Source organism: Arvicanthis niloticus, chromosome 28 (assembly GCF_011762505.2).
Source record: "Arvicanthis niloticus isolate mArvNil1 chromosome 28, mArvNil1.pat.X, whole genome shotgun sequence".
Lineage (NCBI taxonomy): Eukaryota > Metazoa > Chordata > Mammalia > Rodentia > Muridae > Arvicanthis > Arvicanthis niloticus.
In genome coordinates this window covers 21,932,755-21,953,757 of record NC_133436.1, presented here as the reverse complement: position 1 = coordinate 21,953,757, position 21,003 = coordinate 21,932,755, and the positions used below count along the sequence as shown (strand labels likewise).

Here is a 21,003-nt window from a genome sequence, read left to right as displayed (position 1 = left end):
GATGGGTCGCTTAGTGGCTCTTGGGTGATCGCGGGCTAACCCGAGCATTGCATTTCGGGACTTGTAGTCCAAAGAGTTTATTTTAGGGTTTTGGGTTTTTGTTTTGTCTGGTTTATCTAGGACAATGTTCAACGGCCTCGAAACGTCATCCCACGGCTCCGGGCTACAAAGAACGGGAAACCCAAGTGGTTTTCCACTACAGTCAACCAGGAAAACTAACTTTTGTATCTAGAAGCTAACGTGGGCGGCATCGTTCAGCCTTGGTCCCAGTTTTGTCTCTTAGGATTTGGGTACTGAGAAAGTTTTTTTTGACCCTAGCTAGCTGCTTGGTGGTCAGTGTCCGCACCGGTAGTCTCATTAATGGGTTCAGGTTCCAGTTTCTCAACCCACCGAGAGGTTGTTTGCCCGAGGTCACTCAAAAGCTATTCCTTGAAAGTCAGATGTGGCTCAAGACAAAAAAAAAAAAAAAAAAGAACAACCCTCTCTTTCTCTTTACTTCGTGTTTTTCGGCTGATTACTGCCTTATGTTGGGGGTTGTGCACTTTGTTACATGGTTTCTTACATGGTATAAACTACTCAGAAAAAGATAATTGTACTTCTTTAATGGTATCTCTCAAGGATACACTTATAGACTAATGGAGATTGTACTCCCAAAAAAACATTTTAAGAATGGGGTAAGCACAACCACAGCCAAAGATAATGGACAATGACAGACAATTTGAAAATACAGGAATACAGGAGTTTTGTGGTACTTTTGTTTGTTGGGAGGTGGGGGGAGGCTGGCCCTGAGCACACAGCAATCCCCCTGCCTTTGCCTCCTGAATGCCGGGATTAGAGGCGTGTGCCACTCCATCCAATATTTATTCTTCTGTTTAAACTTTGTCATAATAAGCATCTTGCCAGGTGGTGGTGGCACATACCTTTAATCCCATCACTTGGGAGGCAGACAGGCAGCACAAGGGCATCCTGGTCTACAGAGCTAGTTCCAGGACAGCCTGGTCTACAGGGAGAAATTCTGTCTCAAAAAATTAAAGCCAACCAAAACCCAAGACTTAAACAACATAATACACATCTTATTCATAAAACATAGAGACTATATGGCAATACCTGTGGATTCAACCATCCCGCCTCCCACACCATGCTTATTATTATTATTATTATTATTATTATTATTATTATTATTTTATTATTATTGAGACAGGGCCTCAAATTCTCTGCACCTGCTTCAGACTTTGAAGTATTCTATCAGAGGTTTAGTCACTGTATCAGGCTTTTTTGATTTTTTTTTCTCCTTTTGATTGTTTACAATTTCATTGTCATTTCTTTTGGTTTGCAGGAGTTTTGTTGTTGTTTTGTTTTTTGTTTGTTTGTTTTGTTGGGGTTTTGAGACAGAATCTCTCTGTGTAGCCCTGTCTGGCTGTCCTGGAACTCCATTTGTAGACCAGTCTGGCCTCAAATTCACAGAGAGATCTGGCCTCAAAGTCTCGGAGAGGTCTGACCTCAAAGTCTCGGAGATCTGCCTGCCTCTGCCTCCCAAGTGCAGAGATGAAAAGTGTGTGCCGACACCACCCTGCTGGTCTGTTGTATTTCTGCTGCTGTCCATTGTGAATTTAAATCCTTTACTCATTTCTTCTTAGCGCCTCTCCTCCTCACGTTGCTTTCAGTCATAGTGTTCCATCTCAGCAATAGGAACCCCAACTAAGACAAGTAGAATCCTCATGAAAATTCTTCTAGCAAAAAAAAAAAAATAATAAAATAAGAACTAGTGTGACTCCAGTGTTGTTAAAAGCAACCTAAGAATATGAAAAAAATTCCCGAACTCAAAAGACCCTAGGATGAAGCCACATTCATATGCATCCATTGAGAGTCAGGATGTCCCTTGCTAGCTCCACCATAGCAAGAAACAATGGAGGGGCCTAAACAAAAGGAATCTATTTCCTCACAGTCTAGAGAAGGGAAGCAAGATGCTGTTGGGGTTGGTTATATTTCAAGGCCCCTCTTAGCTTGTACATGGTATCTTCTCTCTGAATTTTGACATTCCTTTGATGCCTGTGTCCTAATGTCCGATTTCATGACACCAGTCACACTGGATCAGGGTTCACTCATGGGACCTCATTTTACCTTAGTTATGTTTCCATTGCTGTGATAAGACAGGGTCTGTTTGAGGCTTAAAGTTTCAGAGCATTAGAGTCCACGACCATCACTGTGGGGAGCATGGCGGCAGGCATTTCTCTCGAGCAACATCTGAGAGCTCTCACATCTTAAGACACAGCTGTGAGGCAGAGAGAGAGAGAGAGAGAGAGAGAGAGAGAGAGAGAGAGAGAGAGAGAGACCTATGAAACCTTGAAGCCCAGAGCCAGTGATAATAGAAAAACTCAGCATAATTTTAATAAAGATTATATTAAATTTATAAAATAAATGGGGAAATCATATCTATATTGTACTGAATTTTCTCAATAGTGCATAAGAATATATTTTCATTTATCTGTGTGCTTTTAGAAGCTTTAAATAAAGTTGTATATCTTTCTTCAAACATCTCTCATCTTCTGCCAGATTTATTTGAGTGGAGAGGCTACCCTGTATATGTAGTGAGTTGGTCTGATGATGCTTGTCTTCCAATGCTCAATACTGGTTCCTCAGGATGTGGTTGCCCTCAACAAGCAGATCCTCACGTATTCACAGTGATGCCCTGTGAACCTTCTCCCCAATTTGACTGGTCAATAAAAGGCTGGAGCCTGTGATTGAACAATGGAGGGAGAAAGGTGTTCAAGTGTGGGAAAGAGGTAGCAGGTAGAGAGGGGGGAAGGAAGGAAGAAGGAAAGGAGAGGATGGGGGATGAAGAAGCCACCATGAACCAGAAACGCATGGCCAGGAGAAACAGCAAGTAACAAGAGACCTACAGCTGGGAAGTAAATCAGAATAGCACCAGATCTGCCCAATCTAGGCTTAGGGCTTGTAAATGAAATACCTGGATTATGTGTCTTTTATACGGGCTTGTCAGGATAATAAATTCCTACTACATGTATATTTAAAGATGTTCCCTAAGAATCCCTGAGACCAGGAAACAAGTACAATACTTTCATTTTAAAAATTTAAAAATAAGCTTTCACTAAAAGAAATGTCTTTACTTAATTTTTATTTAAATCCTTGGTTTTCTAAGCCACAGAAAAATATGAACATAATTTCTTCAGCACAACACTTTAATACTGATTAAACTCTTTAACACTTATTACTGATAAGGTATTTTGGTCTAGCACTGGTGACCTTAACACATATGGGTCTCTCTGTCTCTGTCTCTCTCTGTCTCTGTCTCTGTCTCTCTCTGTCTCTGTCTCTCTGTTTCTCTCTCTCTCTCTCTCTCTCTCTCTCTCTCTCTCTCTCTCTCTCTCTCTTTCTCTCTCTCTTTTTCTTTCCCCCTCCCCACCAAGTCTCCCTTTACAGCTACATGATGTTACCGTAGGCAGGTGCATCATACTGTAAATAATCCTTTTTTTGGTTGACTGTATGGTGTTTCCAACTCTGCAATGACTATTCCCATACATTGGTATGATCTTATACATGTTTATTTATAGAGAGAGTTCTTCACAGGGGCATTAGAACACAATTTAAACAAACACTTGTTACAAATACCCATGGATCACTCTAACCCAGCGATTCTCAATGACTTTCAACCGTGTTTTGTGATGAAGAAATTATCTTTAAATTTTTCCATGGCTTAGAAAACCAAGAAGTTTAAATAAAAATTAAGTAAAGGCACTTCTTTTAGTGAAAGCTTATTTTAAATTTCATATTTTACTACAATATTAAAAACTTTCATTATATACAGGTGTTGCAATAATGCTTGACACTAGGGGGTGCCAAAACAACACTTAAAGCGAGCACAAAGACTGGTGATTGGGGTTTTTTTGTTTTTGTTTTTGTTTTTTAAATCAGGCTCCAGTGAGGTATCCAACCAGAGCAGGCCAGAAAAGTGCTAGTGACTGAGGTGCTGCAGGTCAGACTTTGGTTAGCTGAGTGTTTTAAAGGCAACCAGATATGACTCATAACTTATGAAAAAGAAGGAATGATTTCCTTGTCATAACCATTACATCAGAGTTTTGGAGTTTTATATTTAGTTAGATAACGCAGTAGTATGAGATTTCAGTGACACTGGGATTATGAAATAGAAGTATCTTTCTTCCTGAGTTTTGAGTTTTGGTTTCGGGATGTATGTATATTTGTGTGTGTGTGTGTGTGTGTGTGTGTGTGTGTGTGTGTGTGTGTGGTGGTGGTGGTGGTGGGATGAGATTTGACCACGTGTACTTTACGCAAAGGGATGAACAGGAGCCATAGGAATGGGTGGGAGTCGTTGAGGGGAGGGGATTAGGAGAAACATTCTAGAAGGTGCCACTTAACAGCGTCTTACAGGTAAAAACGGGCCAACAATGACAGGAATTCTGGAAGAGTATTCCAGGCACAGATCAAAAGCTCTGGAGTCTAAGGACTCTCAAAGTGTTCTCGGAGGCTTTGAAATAGCTGGAGCATGGTGACAGCTTGCTCCTAGAATAGGTCGGAGATGGCAACAGAGGCCATTTGAGGCCAAAGGACGTAAAGCTGCGATCAGTCCCCCTTTCTCAGGACTCAGTGTGGCTGTTCCTTTACCACTCACGCACTAGCCGTATACACGTTTAACACGTGCATAGCTTAGCTCGTCGGTCGTTTGTCTCCTTGATTAGAAAACATGATCCAGGACAGGGAATTTTGTGTTTGCTTCAGAACTCCATGACCTCAGCTTTTCCAATTTTTCTAAGCACTGAACATTTTTTAATTTGTTTATTGAAGCTCTGACCTAAAGGTCAGAGAGGAAATTGGAGGTAGAATGGACAAGCATACTCGGCCATGGCCCAACCACACTGGTACCCATCCCCGCCCATTCTCTGGACATTTTTCTCTGGCTTACATAAGTCTCTAGCAAAGCAATCTCAAGTCTCTCCACTTCAGGATTAATGTCTGCCTCAAGGGTAGGAAGGGGTGGGGTGGATAGCCTCAACTAAGATTCACAAGTTAGCTGTTTAAATAAGTTGAGAAAGTGATTCATTGTTAGGTATGTAAAAATATTTCAGGCAAAACCCTGTCTTTGCGGTCTTCAAGCATTGTAATTCCTTTGGTTTTTGTTTTGTTTATTTTTTTAAAAAAAATCGTCTTGAGATAAGGTCTCATGTAGCCCAGGCTATGTAAACAAGGGTAATTATAAACTTCCCTGCTTCCAAGTACTGGGATGGCAGATGTACTAGCATGCCCTCCCTGTTTACCATGTGCCAAGGGTCAAGCCCAGGACTTTATACATACTGGACAAGCACTCTACCGAAGGGGCTGTATCCTCAGCCCCGTCATGCCTTTCTTCTCTGCTTTTATGTGACTTCATTTGCCAGGGTGGTCCTGGCATTTGGTTTGATCTTTGTACTTACTCGCGATGTTCAGAAGGGCGGGAGTCTGAGGTTGTGCCATAGCTTTACCGACACTCCCACCTCGAGAACAAGGTGAGCTGTGGCGGTGTTCCAGGTGTCCCCCGCCACTGCCGTACCTGATCCCTACTAGCTGCAGTTTTGTAAAAGCCGCCGCACCTTGCTCTCTACTCAACCAGCAATTGCTTCAAACACTTGCAGCCCGTTTTTTGAAACAAGTCCCAAGCCCAAAATGCTCAAGCCCTTTTCCAAGCCTGGATCCTCTCTCCTCTCTCCGAAGGATGCTCTGCTGATGCGCATAGCTGAACAGGAAGTTGAGTGAGGTAGGATGTCGATCTTGTGAGCCCAGAAGGACAGGCAGAGAAAGGACACCCTTTCTTAGTGGCAAAGACTCCCATGGTCAGAAATTGTGTACTTGGTAACCAGGACCTGCTCCATCCAGGGTGTCATCTATGTCCTAAAATGGGACCTGTGACTCCATGCAGGGCTGGCACACCTACTCTGTCCTGAATGTTCCACATATAAGGGAAGATGTATGAATAGATACGGTGACAGTGGATGAAGTCACACTGCCAGCTCCACGCTTTCACATCAGGTTTGGGAATAACCCATTCATGTCGTTACTGAAGATGTAGTTTGAAACAGTTAAACGTACAGCATGCTCTAACAAATGTCTTGAGATTCAATCTCTTTAGAAGATACTAAATGACTTATAATTTCAAGTTTAAGACAATGCTGAGAACAAGGAAGTGTGAAACATTCTAATATTTCAGAGAAATGGACTCAATAAATTCCTAAGTTAAATTTGGACTTGTAAGAGACTTTGGTGAGATGTTCTGGAAGGCTTTTCTTATTAGGATTCTGTGCTTGCTTGGTCAACAACTTAAAACGCTAAAAATGAATTAAATATATTAAACCCATTCATGCAGTTTAAAATATTTAAGGGTGGTTGATGAAGATAAAAATCAATATAAGAAATAACAGTGTTTCTATATTTCAGGAATGAGAATATGAAACGGGCCACACATAAAATGCATACTTAATTTGTGAGAAAGGCTCAGTGAGAGACAGAAAAGCAATTTTTTATAGGTGATGAAAGAACAATCTGTACCAATAAATAAATAAATAAATAAAAAGATGAGATTGAACTTGTAATTCAGTGTAAGTCAAGCCCAGGCTAAGATGAGATTGACCACACTGTATGTCACATTGTGATTATTCATTTAGGAGAGTATTTCCCTGTGACCCCGGACTGAAGGATTTCTTAAAGATTTGGCTGTAAAACGAGGAGGGTGACTGTCTTAGTTAGGGTTTCCATTGCCGTGAAGAGACACATCTTATAAAGGACAACATTTAACTCGGGCAAGCTTACAGGTTCAGAGGTTCAGTCCAGTATCACCATGGCAGGAAGCGTGGCAGCTGGAGAAGGATCTACATCTTGAAGATGTACAAGAGTTCTACATCTTGTTCCGAAGGGAACCAGGAGGCGACTGATTTCCAGGCAGCTAGGAGGAGGGTCTCAAAGCCTACCCCCACACTGACACATTTCCACCAACAAGGCCACATCTCATAATAGTGCCACTCCCGGGGCCAAGCATATTCAAAGCACCACAGTAACTTTAATTGTAAAATTTAATTTTGTGTAAGCAGAAGCCTGTTGTTTATCAACAAATGCCTCTTACTTTACACATTGTATGAATTTTTACATCACCGTTCCAAGGGATGGGTTTCCGGTGTGGCATTTTCATACGTTGCCTTGTATCCTTAGCCCCTCCCCTACTGCTTTCTCTCATCTGGTCGCACCAATCCTGCTGTTCCCCTTCCTTCAGTAAAAGTCCCCATTTGTGTTTTCATATCACACAAGCTTCGTGACTCGCCCTGCCCGTTATCTTTCCCCATTGGCCTCCCATAACATCTCTTTCTTTTCTTTTCTCTATGGGCCCTTTCTAGAATTACAGCTACACACACACACACACACACACACACACACACACACACACCACGCACGCAGCACACTTCGCCAACATGTTGTCAGCTTCACGCACCGCACTCACCGTAGCAATCTCTCGTTCCAGCCACTTTTCTGTAAATGCTATACTTTCGGTTTCCGTTTCAGAAAACTGAAGTTCCATCCTGCATCTCTGCCGTATTTTCTTTACCCTCTCATCTGCTGGTGGGTATCTAGGCTGCTTCCACATCTTAGCTGCTGTGAACAGTGCAGCAATAGACATAAAAGTGACGTATACAGACGTTTGGGTATGTGCTTGGGAGGTGGTTCTCGTTTCTTTTTTTAGCTGTTTGAGAATCTTCACACTGACTCTCTGAGTGGTCGTACCAGTTTGTATCCCCAGCAGCAGTGTATAAGGGCCGCCTTCTCTCCATACCCTCACCAGCATTTGCTGTTGCTTGTTTTCTTGATAAGCATTTTGACTGTGTGAGCCACCTCACACTACATCCCATAATAGCCTTAATTTGCATTTCCCTGGTGGCTAAGGATGTGATGATTAGCTACTTGTGTTTCTTCCTTTGAGAACTATCTATTATTACGTTCTTCTTCGTTAGCCTATTTATTGATTAGATGGTTTGATTTCTTTGTTTTTGTTTGGTTTTGGTGTTTAATTTTTTTTTGTAGTTCCTCATGTATTTAGATATTAATCCCTTGTCAGATTCATAGTTGGCAGATTTTTCTGTATTCTATCCTGAACTTTCACTCTGATAAACTTTTAATATCATGTAACGCTCTTTGTCAATTCCTGGGATTATTTTCTCTATTATTGAAATCCTTTTTAGAAAATCCTTATCTAATTCTCTGTCTTGAAGCATTTTTTCCTGATTTTCATCTTTAACTAATTTTTCTGCGGCATCAAATATATGCATCTAGGTTTTATTCTTTTACACGTGCCATCTAGTTGAGCAGGCTGTCTTTGTCCCATGAATATGCGTTTGTATGCAAATATATTAAGATGTATTTATTTTGTATATATTTGTTGTGTGATTTCTATGTATTGACAAAAAAAAAATAGGTGATTGTAGCTGTATACATTTATTTCTGGGTCCTCCTTTCCATTCTGATGGTCCATGTGTTTGGTTTTGTGCCGGAGCCATGCTGTTCTTGTTACAATAGCCCTGTAATATAATTTTAGAGCAAGCAAGGAGATAACTCCAGCATTTCTGCTTAGGGTTGCCTTTATCCTGTTAGGTGGGGGGTCTTCAAGAATCTTGCAAATTTTTGTTCCCTCAGGCTAGAGCCTCTTCTTTCCTCCTGGAGAAATGTTTCAATTGGCAGGGACAGACCACACAGTACATACCCCTGTGTGGACACTAGTCCTGCAATAACATCTTTATCACCAACTGTGGTGTAGAGAAGAAAGACACCTTTGACATCAATGGCACTGATGCCCCAACCAGCAAGCCCTTCATTGTCTTGACACGAGGAATCATTTATATTCTTCAAAGATCATAATTAGCTAAGTTTTCTAGGTGTGTGTGTCCCTGGTTAGCAACTGTGGATTTGAACCTTTTTCCTGGGAATTGTATGAGGCAATTAAATCTGGCATAATGACAGATTGTCTTCAAGTTGCCACTCACAAGTACCCCTAAGAGTGAGTGAGTGAGTGGGTGGGTGAGTGGGTGGGTGAGTGAGTGAGTGAGTGTGTGAGTGGGTGAGTGTGTGAGTGGGTGGGTGAGTGAGTGTGTGAATGAGTGAGTGGGTGGGTAGGTGAGTGAGTGGGTGGGTGGGTGAGTGGGTGGGTGGATGAATCTACAGGCATAGTTGGATGCCTCGCCCATTCTTTCCAGAATTTGGTTCAGAATCCTCTGGATTTACTTCCAGCCGTGCTCTTTTTTGCCTGTGGTTATTGTTTCTTTCTTTTTAACTTTTTATTAATTTTTTTGTGAGTTTCACATCATGCACCCCAGTCTTGATCATCTCCCCCCACACCTCGTACCCATATTTTGCCCATGCAAACTCACCCCTTAAAAAAAAGCATAAAAAAATCTCATCCTGGAAGCTGTAGTGTTCACAGTATGTCCCACAGTAGACCCTCTGTCGTGGTTTGTATATGCTCGGCCCAGGGGGTGGCAGGACTAGAAAGTGCGGCCCTGTTGGCGTAGTTATGTCTCTGTGGGTATGGATTATAAGACTCTCACCCTAGCTGCCTGGAAGTCAGTCTTCAACTAGTACCCTCCAGATGAAGATGTAGAACTCACAGCTCCTCCTGCACCATGCCTGCCTGGAGGCTGCCACATTCCCACCTTGATGAAAATGGACTAAACCTCTGAATCCGTAAGCCAGTCCCAATTAAATGTTGTCTGTTCACAGCAGTAAAAACGCCAACTAAGACACCCTCTGTCACACACATCTTCATTTGCAAATGTTCATTGCAATGAGTCATTGGTTTGGTCCAAGGTCTCTGACTTCAGGAACACCATCAATACTGGATCCTCACGGGGACTCCTCCCAGTTATCCTGTTGTTGCCCTGTGTCATGGAGATCCTGGTCCTTTGGATCAGCAGTACTGGCCCTTTCAGGCATTGTAATCATTTGCAGATGATACAGATTTTGGGGGTGGACCAACTCAGAATCGTGGATCTGGGCCTGGGTGTCAGCTGAGTTGGCCAGCCTACATATTCCACCAGGATAAGCTCTCCAGCACTACTCTGGCTAGGCCGTCACCAACGGCAGGAGGCAGGGTCAGCTCTCTCGTGCCCTCAGGGTCAGTTCAACCACCCATGCACCCAGAGCCAGCTCCACTGTGTATAGCCCAGTCAAGACATGGGGCTCGCTCTCTCAAGTGCTGCAGCCTGTGAGGGGCTGGCTCACTGATGCCTTCAGCATCAGGACCAGCTACACTATGTTGTCCAGGCAATGGGCAGGGCCAATTCTCCTGAATGCTGCAGTCCAGGGAAGAGCAGAGACAGTCTGCACGGCACCTGAACATCCATGTGATTCCCCAACAGCTACCCTGAGAATAATATATTGACTTTTGTTCTGTTGCTGCATACTGTAATGCTAAATTCCATGCCCCAGTTGCAAGATCTAGTTCCAAACCTTGCTCCATAACTTTAAAATTATTGGTTGAATAAAAATGGCTACAGTCAATTCCTGGAGGGAATAGAAGTAGGCAGATTTTCAGTTACCTGGTTGGGGGTCACAGGTAGAGAGGAGGGAGGAGGCTACCATGAGAGAAGATGGATCATGAGCACATGACCAGGAGAAAAAGCAAGCATTTGGGGTATACCACTGGGGAAGTAGACAGTCTAGCAGTTAGGAAAGTCGATTAGGGGTTACCACCCCCCCACACCCCTCAGTAATTGTCAAAGTCAAATAAAATAACCAGAGTCTGAGTCTCATTCATTTGTATGCCAGACGGGGATACATTTAAACTGGATGACAACAATAATATGAGCCATAATGTATATCAACACTGCATAGCTAAGGACCAATTACTGACCCTCAGCAGCAGCTCAGGCTGACCCCATATGGTGGGCTGCTCACTCACCACAGGCTAATCCTCTCCATCCTCGAATATCCAGTCCCATCTTCATAATGCTCCAGCTGTTCCACTTCTCTTTCTCTCCCATCTGCCCACCACATACATACTTACTGTGGTGACTCCTTCTGCAGACTGGCCACACGGCTGCTGGGCTCCTGGGTGATGTCCTCTGGCGAGGATGTGTATGGGCTGCCTTTGCTGTGTGCTGACGGGCAGGTCTGTGTGTGGCATCAGGGTCAATCGGTCTGTCTTCCTCCACTCACCACTGTGTGGTGGTGGGCGGGGCTCTGTGTGTCTGGCCTGCCTGTGACACAGGGCAGGTCTTTCCCTGCCTGTACTGTGTGGTATGGCAGAACCTAGGTCCTGTCTGTCTTCCTCTTCCCGCACTGTGCTACCTGGATTTGATTTGATTTTTATGAGTCCTAGGCATAAAACAGTTTCGATCACCAAGCCAGGCATCTAGCTAGGACGAACAAAGGACTGCCATCTGCTCTGTCCTGGCTGATGTAAGAACACCACCACCAAAGAGGTATCTCTTTGCCCATCCCAGGGGGATTTTTTTTTTTTTTTTGAGATAATCTTTCTGTGTAGCCCTGGCTATCCTGTAACTCATTATGTAGACCAGGCTGCCCTTGAGATCATAGAGATCTGCTTCCTCCTCCAGAGGGCTGGGATTAAAGGCATGTACCACCACACTGGACAATTATTTTCATCATTGGTCTCACCAAATATGTGATAGAAACAATTTAAGATCAGTTTCATTTATTTTGTTCACAGTTTCGATGCAGGACGTTTGATCACACTGCAAATCCTGAGATTATACTATTTACTGGGGGGGAAAAAACAAACTTTCTCTACTGTGGCGTGGCTCAGCCCTTTGCACGCACCTTTAATCCCAGTGAAGATAAAGTTAGTTTGTAGACGGACGTTTGAAAGTGATGTCTAATTGAGTGGCAGACAAAGTGACGAATCAGAGGAAGTTTTGGCAGAATAGGATACGCCCAATTCTCATGTGAAGAGACAGGAAAGGGAAGCTACTAAAGGAAGCAATGCAGAGGAAGGGAAAGGAAGAAGAGGAGACAATTTTTACTGGGACAGAGACAGGTTGCTTAGAGTGAATAAACTAGACACAGGTAACGACAGAGCAAGCTAGAGAATGAGGAGCCAGGAGATTAGAATATGTCACCAAAGTTAGCATGAGACCAAGCAGAGCAATTCAGGAGAGGCCCAGAGAGAGAAGCCAGACTGAGTCAGTCAGTTTGGAGAAGAGTTTGAGTCAGAACAGATGAGTTGAATCAGCCAGCCAGAGACCAGAAAGAACTAGAAAGGATGAGTTTATCCAGAAGTAAGTCTCAGAGGCTGAAAACATTCCAGACCTAGATTAGATTGTATGGAAGCAGCAAATCTCGGAGAGAACAATTACCTATGGGAAAATAAAAGATACTTTTACATGGTTTTAGAGAGCTTTACTGTCATGAAAGGTGTCAAAGCAACTCACATTATGGTCCATAGAAAACAAAGAGAAGATACTGGCAGGATGGCTCCACAGTTAGGAACACTGGCTGCTCTTCTGGACGTGTGGGATTTGATTCTCAGAAACTGCTCAGTGGCCCTCACCCATCTGTAACTGATCTGGAGGATCAGACACCTCTTCTGACCTCTACAGGCACTGTGCAGACAGACATGCAAATAGTACATCCTTACACATAACATAAAAAACAAACAACAAAAGGAATCAGAGAGGGAAAGGATAACCTGAAGAATCCACCCCTACCCACAGTGACCTCCTTCCAGCCAAGTGCTACCTCCTAAATGTTCAGAACCTCCCAAAATAGCAATAGCAGGTGGGGCTAATCTTTTGAAATGTATCTCTGTGGGACATTTCATATTCAAACATAACCAAAATTACTATAGAACATTAGCATCGTTCTATAGTAGCAGTGATATACAGAACCTTTCTTCCCCTCCTCCTCCTCCTCCTCCTCTTCCTCCTCCTCCTTTTCTCTCTCTCTCTCTCTCTCTCTCTCTCTCTCTCTCTCTCTCTCTCTCTCTCTTTCTCTCTCTCTCATGGGCTCTCACTCTTGCTCTTAGGTTTTTCTATACAGAGTAGATGGCCTTTGACTCTCACTCCTGGCTTTAATTTTCAGATTAGTGTATTCAAATCTCACATTTTTCTGTCAGTGCATTGGTGGCATTAAGCAGTAGTCTTCCAATCTGCAGTTTATGGTTGCTGTCTCCCCATAATTCTCAAACTCTGAGGCTTTTTACTGGCTTGTGTATCTCTGTCGTTATGCCATCAAATTTACCACAGACATCCGCAGCCCCATCCCTACAACCCACCAGCCCCACCCTTACCGTTAGAGATGAGGTACCCACCGCAGTGATCTGTGAGTGGGTAGACTTCAAGACCCTCATTCTAGACACATCTGTTTAGAATTACTTCATGGCCCTATTGTCTTAGGCTGAGCCTTTCAGCAGCAAAGCTTGAGACAAGGACTGACCACTGGAGGCTCTCAACTTGCCCAATGCTGCCACCATTTAATTCAGTTCCTCATGTTCTGGGTGATCCTCAGTTATAAAATTATTTTTGTTGCTATTTCACAACTGCAATTTTTCTACCACTATGAATCATAGTGTAAATATTTGGGGGGGGAAATAGAGATTTGGAAAGGGGTCTAGACCCACAGACTGAGAACCTCTGGCTTAGCCAAACTTGGCAAGAAAGTGGGCTCAGCAGGAGATTACCTTTAACTTGTGGAAGTGAAGTCCTAGCATTTAGTCACCACTTCTGTGGGATTTGAATTTAGGGCAAAGTGGCACCTCTTCTGTAGGGGGCCGTCCCTAAGCTAAAGAGCAGAGATTGATTGATTTGCAACCAGGATTTTTAAAATTTTATGAGGGTAATGAGGCACTGGGCTTCGAAGTGGAAGGGAGCCATCCTGAGTCTCTCTGAGGTTACTGTCCCTCCCTCTGCACTGTTGATCACAATGCCTAGTTCACAGATTCATCTGAAAGGCAAATGAGGTTTGATGACTGCTTGAATATGAATGAATCCAGATATCCCAGGATGCTGGGAAATGATGCCCGGAGCTGTCTGAAGTCTGATGGGAGGTCCTAGAGCTTCTAAGAAATAACATTCGATCATCAAGGTCTCCTTTTTGACTTGGTCACTCGTTTATACAAGTATCTCTGCAAATACCACAGTGCTCACTCTGGTCTGACTGTTTGCACCCCTCCCAGATGCCTTAGTGGAAGGCTAATCCCCAAAATGATCTTCCTCAGACCGTGAGAGTAGAGCTGTCAAAAGTCCAGGTCTCACTTCCTGCCCCAGTCTCCTGAGTGCTAGAACTGCAGGAGGTATAACACCAGTCCTGGCCTAAAGAACAGAATATCTGCTCTCATTTGTTTCTGTTCTAGGGATCAAATTGGGGCCTTTCTCATATCAGATAACACTTTGCACCAAACTACTTCTCCGGGCTTTTCGATTTGCACGTGCATGGGTATATACAAGTGTGCAAACGGTGTTCACACCCATTCATGTGTGCAAACACAAGAGGGTGTGCCACAGGGCACATTTGAAGGTCAGATGACAACCTCTGGTGCGGGTCCTCAACTTGCACCTTGTTTGAGACAGGCTCTCTTTGTCATTTTTTTCTGCTGTGTACAGCAGACCCGCTGGCTCACAAGTGTTCACAGATTTAACCATCTCTACTCCCACCTCCCTGTAGAGACAGGAAGACACTATCACACCTTTTACATGGGTTTGGTGATTTGAACTTGGTTCATCACACTTAGCAGAAGCCATCTTTATCCACTGAGCCTCTTCACCCAGATGTTGTTATTGCTGCTGCTGCTGCTGCTGCTGCTGCTGCTGCTGCTCCTCCTCCTCCTCCTCCTCCTCCTCCTCCTCCTCTTTCTCCTCTTCCTTTTTTGATACAACTTCATCAAGGTGCCCACACCAACCTGCAGCTTATTCTCTTCCTGATTTGGGTGTCTAAGTAGCTGGCATTGCTGCTGTGCCTCCCCAACCTGGCTCACAACCCCCCTTTCTATTTTAAGATTCAGCTGGAGTGATGTGCGCCTGAGCTCAGATCCGTGTTCCAAGTCTTATCATGCAACAAACACCAAGTGGAGAAGATTATGGTGAGGTCAGCTGAGAAGAACTGTGCTGGAGAAGTCAGAGAGGGCAGGCCAGAAGGACCTTCTAAGGACATAAATTCACAAGGGGGTTGACAAGAAGCCCTGTTTCTCAGGAGGGAGGTGTCTTTACAAGGCCTATACTTTCTCTCTTAACATTATTTTTAATTTTACATGCATGGGTGTTTTGCCTGCATGTGTGTCTGGGTACCACTTGGACCTCCTTGTACTGATTCTGATGGAGTCCAGAAGAGGGTATTGGATTCCCTGAAAGTAGAGTTAGAAATAGCATTTGGGTACTGGGAATTGAACCTGGGTCCTTCAGAAGAACAGCCAGTGATGCTAACCACTAACCCATCTCTCCAGCCTCAACTGCCAGTAACTTCTTAACTGGGAGTTTATTATTTATTTCAGACACTGTAGTGAAGTTTTCCTGTGTGAACTTAATGAAGAACCCATGACACTGGCCAATATAGATGAAAGATGAATATAGAAAAGCTATGGTCATGTTTCAGCACACAGGAAGTTCCATGCCCAAGCTATTTCCATTTCTCCCTGCTACTACAAGAAAATTAGCAGCAATTAAAACTATTCTTTTTTCCCCTTCCGATTCCAATGCAGAGCAGTGAGTTTAAAATAGAATGTTAAATAGTGTTAAGCGACACAGTAAAACATCCCAGCAAGTGTTTGACAGAGATAAGTTTTAACACTTCTGCTAAAAATTGAAAAGCTGTCACTTCCGTGTTAGCACTGGAAATAGTCCTTGCTTACAAGTTGTTCTTTCTGATGCAAATGTGCAGCACCCTTTGTTTTGCTAACACCAACATGCAAACATCCCATATTAATGCCCATAGCCTTACAACAGCCTGCGGATTGTTGGGAATGCATTTAATCTACTTTAAATGAATGCAGTCTCCGCAGAGACCTGACTTGCTTCTCTTTTGCCTTCTGTAAATTCAAGACTCCCATACCAATTCCAGTTAATAAATATGTACGGTGCAACTTTTAGCTAAAAATTTGAGGAGCAGACAGTCCCCAGACTAGACGGGTGAAGGCAGATGTGCTAAGCACTGTGCAGACTATAATGGGATTGTGGCTCTGAATCGGATGATCCTGCTCTGTGATCAGAGCAAAGGTAGATTAATTTTAATATATTTGATTAAAAGAAAAGTTGTTGGTATCAGGCTCCAAACCCAGTGACATCACATCTAGGCGACCCCCACATCGTTGCCAAGGCAACAGCCATACACTCCCAGAATCCACCTGGCTACCTCACCTTTACCGGGGAGATACTACATCACCGCCCATATAAAACAGGCAGGACCCCCTGACTCGCTCTCTTATCCTTCCACCTTCTTCTCCCACCTTTGCCCTATCTCTTGAATAAACCTCCTCCCCCTTGGAACCGTGTGGTCTGGAGTGGTCTGTTCTGAACTGCGGTCGGACTTCTAACAACTAACAAAAGTTGCTTATGGAATGGCCTAATATAGGGTTAGGAGAGGTGGCTCACATCAGGAGGCTGAGGCAGGAGGATTTTTTAATAATTTCAAAGCCAGGCTGGACTATAGAACAAAACCAAAGCAACAGAAGCAGGTGACAGATGGCCATAGAAATAGTGGGAATTAGAAATAGTGTAGTTTCTCTTCAGTGGGAAGATAAAATTTTTTTTTCTATTTAATTTTTTTTTTTTTTTTTTTTTTTTTGAGAAACTACATTTCAAAGGGCTTTGAATAACTGGGCAGCGTAGACATGACCGCTCTATGCCTCCCAGTGTCCTTCTTTTTCTTGTGTTCACTGTTGATATTACCCCCAACAACGTCAACTTCCGTTAGGACCTTTTTCTACTTGAACCCGAAGATAAATCCCTGTCCACTTTCCAATTAAATGGTTCTGTGTGTTTACATTTGTGTCAGCAAATAAAATTGGAATGCTATTCAGTGCCATTCAAGGGAGCGATTTGCCATTCTTTAGGTTTTTTGATTCTGATGGTTGGAGTGCGACCACGATGACAAGGCTCAGGTATGGAAGCCAAACATGGAGAGAGAGCCAGGTAGCAGGATCCCGACTCTCTGCCCTCTGGCTCCTTGAACCAAACCCGAGCTGCTTCCCTCAGAAATGGCTTCAGAGAGACATGAATGTCTGTGTTGCTTAGCCTACCGCCACTGGGATGTCTGTCTGTCTTCATGCCCCCCATCCAGGAACTGGGATGAACTTAGGTACAATAAAAGAATGAAAACCCAAGGGGATAGAGATATGTAAGAGGGCCCCTCATGGCTTAGTGTTTGGTTTTTGTCTCTCAACTGAGTCCAGTGCAACTCACCAAACCGGGGCAAGCAGGCCTACAGAGGTGGAGACAGGAGCTTGCCAGGTCTGGTCAGTGAGTTCCAGGTTCAATGAGAGACCCTGTCCCAAAAAGTAAAGAAAAAAGCAACTGAGGAAGACCCTTGGTGTTAATTTCTGCCTTCTACATGAACGTGTGTGTGTGTGTGTGTGTGTGTGTGTGTGTGTGTGTGTGCGCATGTGTGTGTGCATGTGTGTGTGTGTGCGTGTGTGCATGTGTGTGTGTGTGTGTGTGCGTGTGTGTGGTGTGGTATATCCACACAGAAACACACACAGGAACATGCACACATGCATATATCACACACCAAAAAATAATAAATGGTATTTTTTGAAGATAGTTTCAAAAGCCACAAAACCACATAATCAACATCATGAATACACTTCAGCATGTATCCCCAATACCTTTTTGAGTGTGCACTTTCTTTTTGTCTATTTATTTTTAATTTGGTCTTTTTTTCATTTTTTGTTGTGTTATATTATGGGTTTTGTTTGTTTTGTTTTGTTTTGTTTTGAGACAGGGTTTTCTTGTATATCCCTGCTGTCCTGGAACTTGTATGTAGACCAGGCTGGCCTCGAACTCAGAGATTCCCCTGCCTTTACCTCCTGAGTGTGGGGATTAAAGGCATGTACCACCACACCCAATTCCTCTTCTTTTCTTTCTTTTTTTGTCCTTCCTCCCTCCCTCCCTTCCTCCCTTCCTTCCCTTTCTTCCTTCTCTTTCTTCCTTGTTTCAGGATAGGGTTTCTTTGTATAGCCCTGGCTATCTTGGAACTCTCTCTGTAGACCAGCCTGGCCTCAAATTCAACGCTCCACCTGCCCCTGCCTCTTGAGTGCTGGGATTAAAGCCATGTGCCAGCACCACGCAGCAACTTCTCTTTTTTAAAATTAAATTAAATTAAAAATATTTATATTGTATGTGTACCTTATATACCCAGGAGGCAAAGGTAGGGGGAATCTCTGAGTTAGAGGCCAGCCTGGTCTACATGCAAGTTCCACATGTACCCACATGTGCCATGCAGGTGCCCATGAAGGCCAGAAGAGGAGATCAGATCCCCTGGAACTGATGTTACAGTTGTCAGTCACCTGATGTCTGTGCTAACAACAAAACCCAGATTCTCTACAAGAACTGCAAGTACTCTTAACCACTGAGCCATCTCTTTTTCCATAACTTAATTCTATTTGTTATTCTTGTGTGTATGAAGCATCTGTCTTTCTCTTGCTCTTTCTTTGTTCTTGTCTCTCTTTGTGTTTCTGTCTGTCTGTCTGTCTGTCTGTCTCTCTCTCTCTCTCTCTCTCTCTCTCTCTCTCTCTCTCTCTCTCTGTGTGTGTGTGTGTGTGTGTGTGTGTGTGTGTGTGTGTGTGTGTGTGTGTGAACATGGGCTGAGCATGCCACAGCTTGAGTGTGGATGCAGGTCGAAGAATAACTGGTAGGAGGCAATGTATCTCTTCTTTGTCCTTCTGTGCTCTGTATCCAGACTAGGGCTCCTAAGCTTCTGAACAATTCTTTTGTTTCTACTCCCTGGCCCCGTCTAGCCCAGAAATGCTGGGGTTATGGACATGTGCTACCATATCCAGTTTGCTACAGGGATGCTGGGGTTAAAACTTAGATCATCAGGCTCACAGGGAGAAGATCTTGACATGCTCAAGCATCTCACAGGCCTACTCTCCTCTTCGCTGTTATATTATTTATTGTTGTTGTTGTTGTTATTAATTTATGTGTATCGAAATTTCACCTGCATGAATGTTGTGTACCCATATATCTGCTAAGCCAACTCTTCCACCCACTCTTCTTTCCTTAATAAACTCCAACTTTGCTTTACACTGACTGATGCTGAAGTTACTCCCTGTGGTATAAGTCAAGATCTTGGCTGCATCTCAGTGCCGATCTCTGAGAAGCCATCAGTGCAGCTATGAATGTGGACTTGCATCTCCTGCTGTAGGAGACAGAGCAAGGAAAGGTGTTTAGGAGCCGAGGAGAGCCCCTGCTCACCATTCCATGAGAAGAGGCCAGCAAGGCGCAGGTTTTAGGCCATGTAGCAATTTGGTTCAAGAGGTGTCCAAGTTTCCTTTCTATTGTGGTGATAAACACCATAACCACAATTAACTCGTGGACAAAAAAGATTTATTTTATCTTACAATTTACAGCCCATCATGAAGGGAAGTCGGGGCAGGAACCTGTTTCCAGGAACTGAAATAGGAGCCATGGAAGAACACTACTTACTGGCTTATTCTTCTGGCTGGAGCTCAACATCCTTTTTTATATAACTCAAAAGGACCACCTTGCCCAGGAGTGGTATGTACCGTGGGCTGAACACTCTCAAAACAAGCATTAATCAGGAAGATGCCCCTACAGACTCGCCTTCAAGACAAACCAATGGCAGCATTTTCCCAATTGAAGTTTCTTTTTCCCAAATGACCCTGACTTATGTCAAGTCGACCAAAAAATCAAACCAGCACAGGTGGGAACCAGGAATGGAACAAGGCTGTGGGATATGTTAAATAAATATGATACCCTTCCTCAGAGATGCCCAAAGCCCTTGCAAGACTCCATTTTCTCTCTCTCCCTTTCCCTCTGCCCTCTCACTCCATCCCTCCCTTCCAGTAAGTCTCTCTCTTCTCTTCTCTTCTCTTCTCTTCTCTTCTCTTCTCTTCTCTTCTCTTCTCTCCCTTCATCCCTCCCCACTTCTGATTGGAATGACTGATCTCCTGAAATTGTCAACATTCTCTCATAGACTTTGTTTTCCTATAACAGTTTGTCTACTCTTCATTCGTTCATGCCGTTGACATAATTTTAATAAATGAAGCAGATATGGAATGGTGACTTAAATACACTTGGCTGTTCTGGAATTTGTTCTGTAGACCAGGCTGACCTTGAACTCAGAGATATGCCTGCCTCTGTCTCCTGAGTTTTGCCTTTAGAGGCCTGTCCTACCATGCCTGGACCTAACATTTTCTTGACCTGGAACTTGGTCTGTACCAGATTGGCATCTTATGTAACTATACAAAATCAAAACAGGAAATGGGCATCGGTAAGTTACTATTTATTAAGCTAGTTACTCACCCCTTCAACATTAAAAAAAAACAAAATCCCATTCACTGTTATGTGTGTTTAGGCGAGACCTTAATGAAAGTCTAGTAAATGCACACAGATAAAATGTAGTAACCAGGGGGAAATCAATGCTCTCCACAGTCATAGCAGAAAGTCTTCCCTGTGTAGACTGCAGCCAGCAGAATCTGAGAGGCCACCGCTAGTGTCAGAAATCTGGTGTATCTGGAGGGAGTAGAGAGATTCCTGACTTCACCTTATTTTTGCCCATTGGTGCTCCCGCTAGGGCTCAGGGCTGCAGGCAGAATGGCTAAAAATAGATGTGGGGCAACAGAGAACTTCTAAGCTAATGCTAAAGCTACTGTCTAGCTCTGCAGAACTCTTTGCATTTGCCAAAGGAGCCTAAAGTCACTATGTTGAAAATTGATACTTTTTGGAACTCTGTTCTTCGTACCAGCACTGAAGGGTGTGCACCATTCACCTGACAGGGACTATTAAATTCTATGTGTTCCCCTCAAATGAGACATTGCCATATAAATGA

General features: G+C 43.6%; 1 long non-coding RNA gene and 1 other non-coding gene across 2 annotated transcripts; both read right to left on the bottom strand.

Annotated features, from left to right (window-relative positions):
* Nucleotides 1-1,210: 1,210 nt before the first annotated feature.
* LOC143440166 (uncharacterized) lies at nucleotides 1,211-11,175 on the bottom strand. The gene is made up of 3 exons (XR_013108020.1): nucleotides 11,051-11,175; nucleotides 2,122-2,272; nucleotides 1,211-1,730 (listed from the first exon to the last, which is right to left on the bottom strand). It is a non-coding gene; the product is annotated as an uncharacterized LOC143440166 (long non-coding RNA).
* A 177-nt stretch (nucleotides 11,176-11,352) lies between these two features.
* Nucleotides 11,353-11,494, bottom strand: LOC143440205 (small nucleolar RNA SNORA48). Its single transcript, XR_013108046.1, has one exon. It is a non-coding gene; the product is annotated as a small nucleolar RNA SNORA48 (small nucleolar RNA).
* Between the last annotated feature and the right edge of the window lie 9,509 nt (nucleotides 11,495-21,003).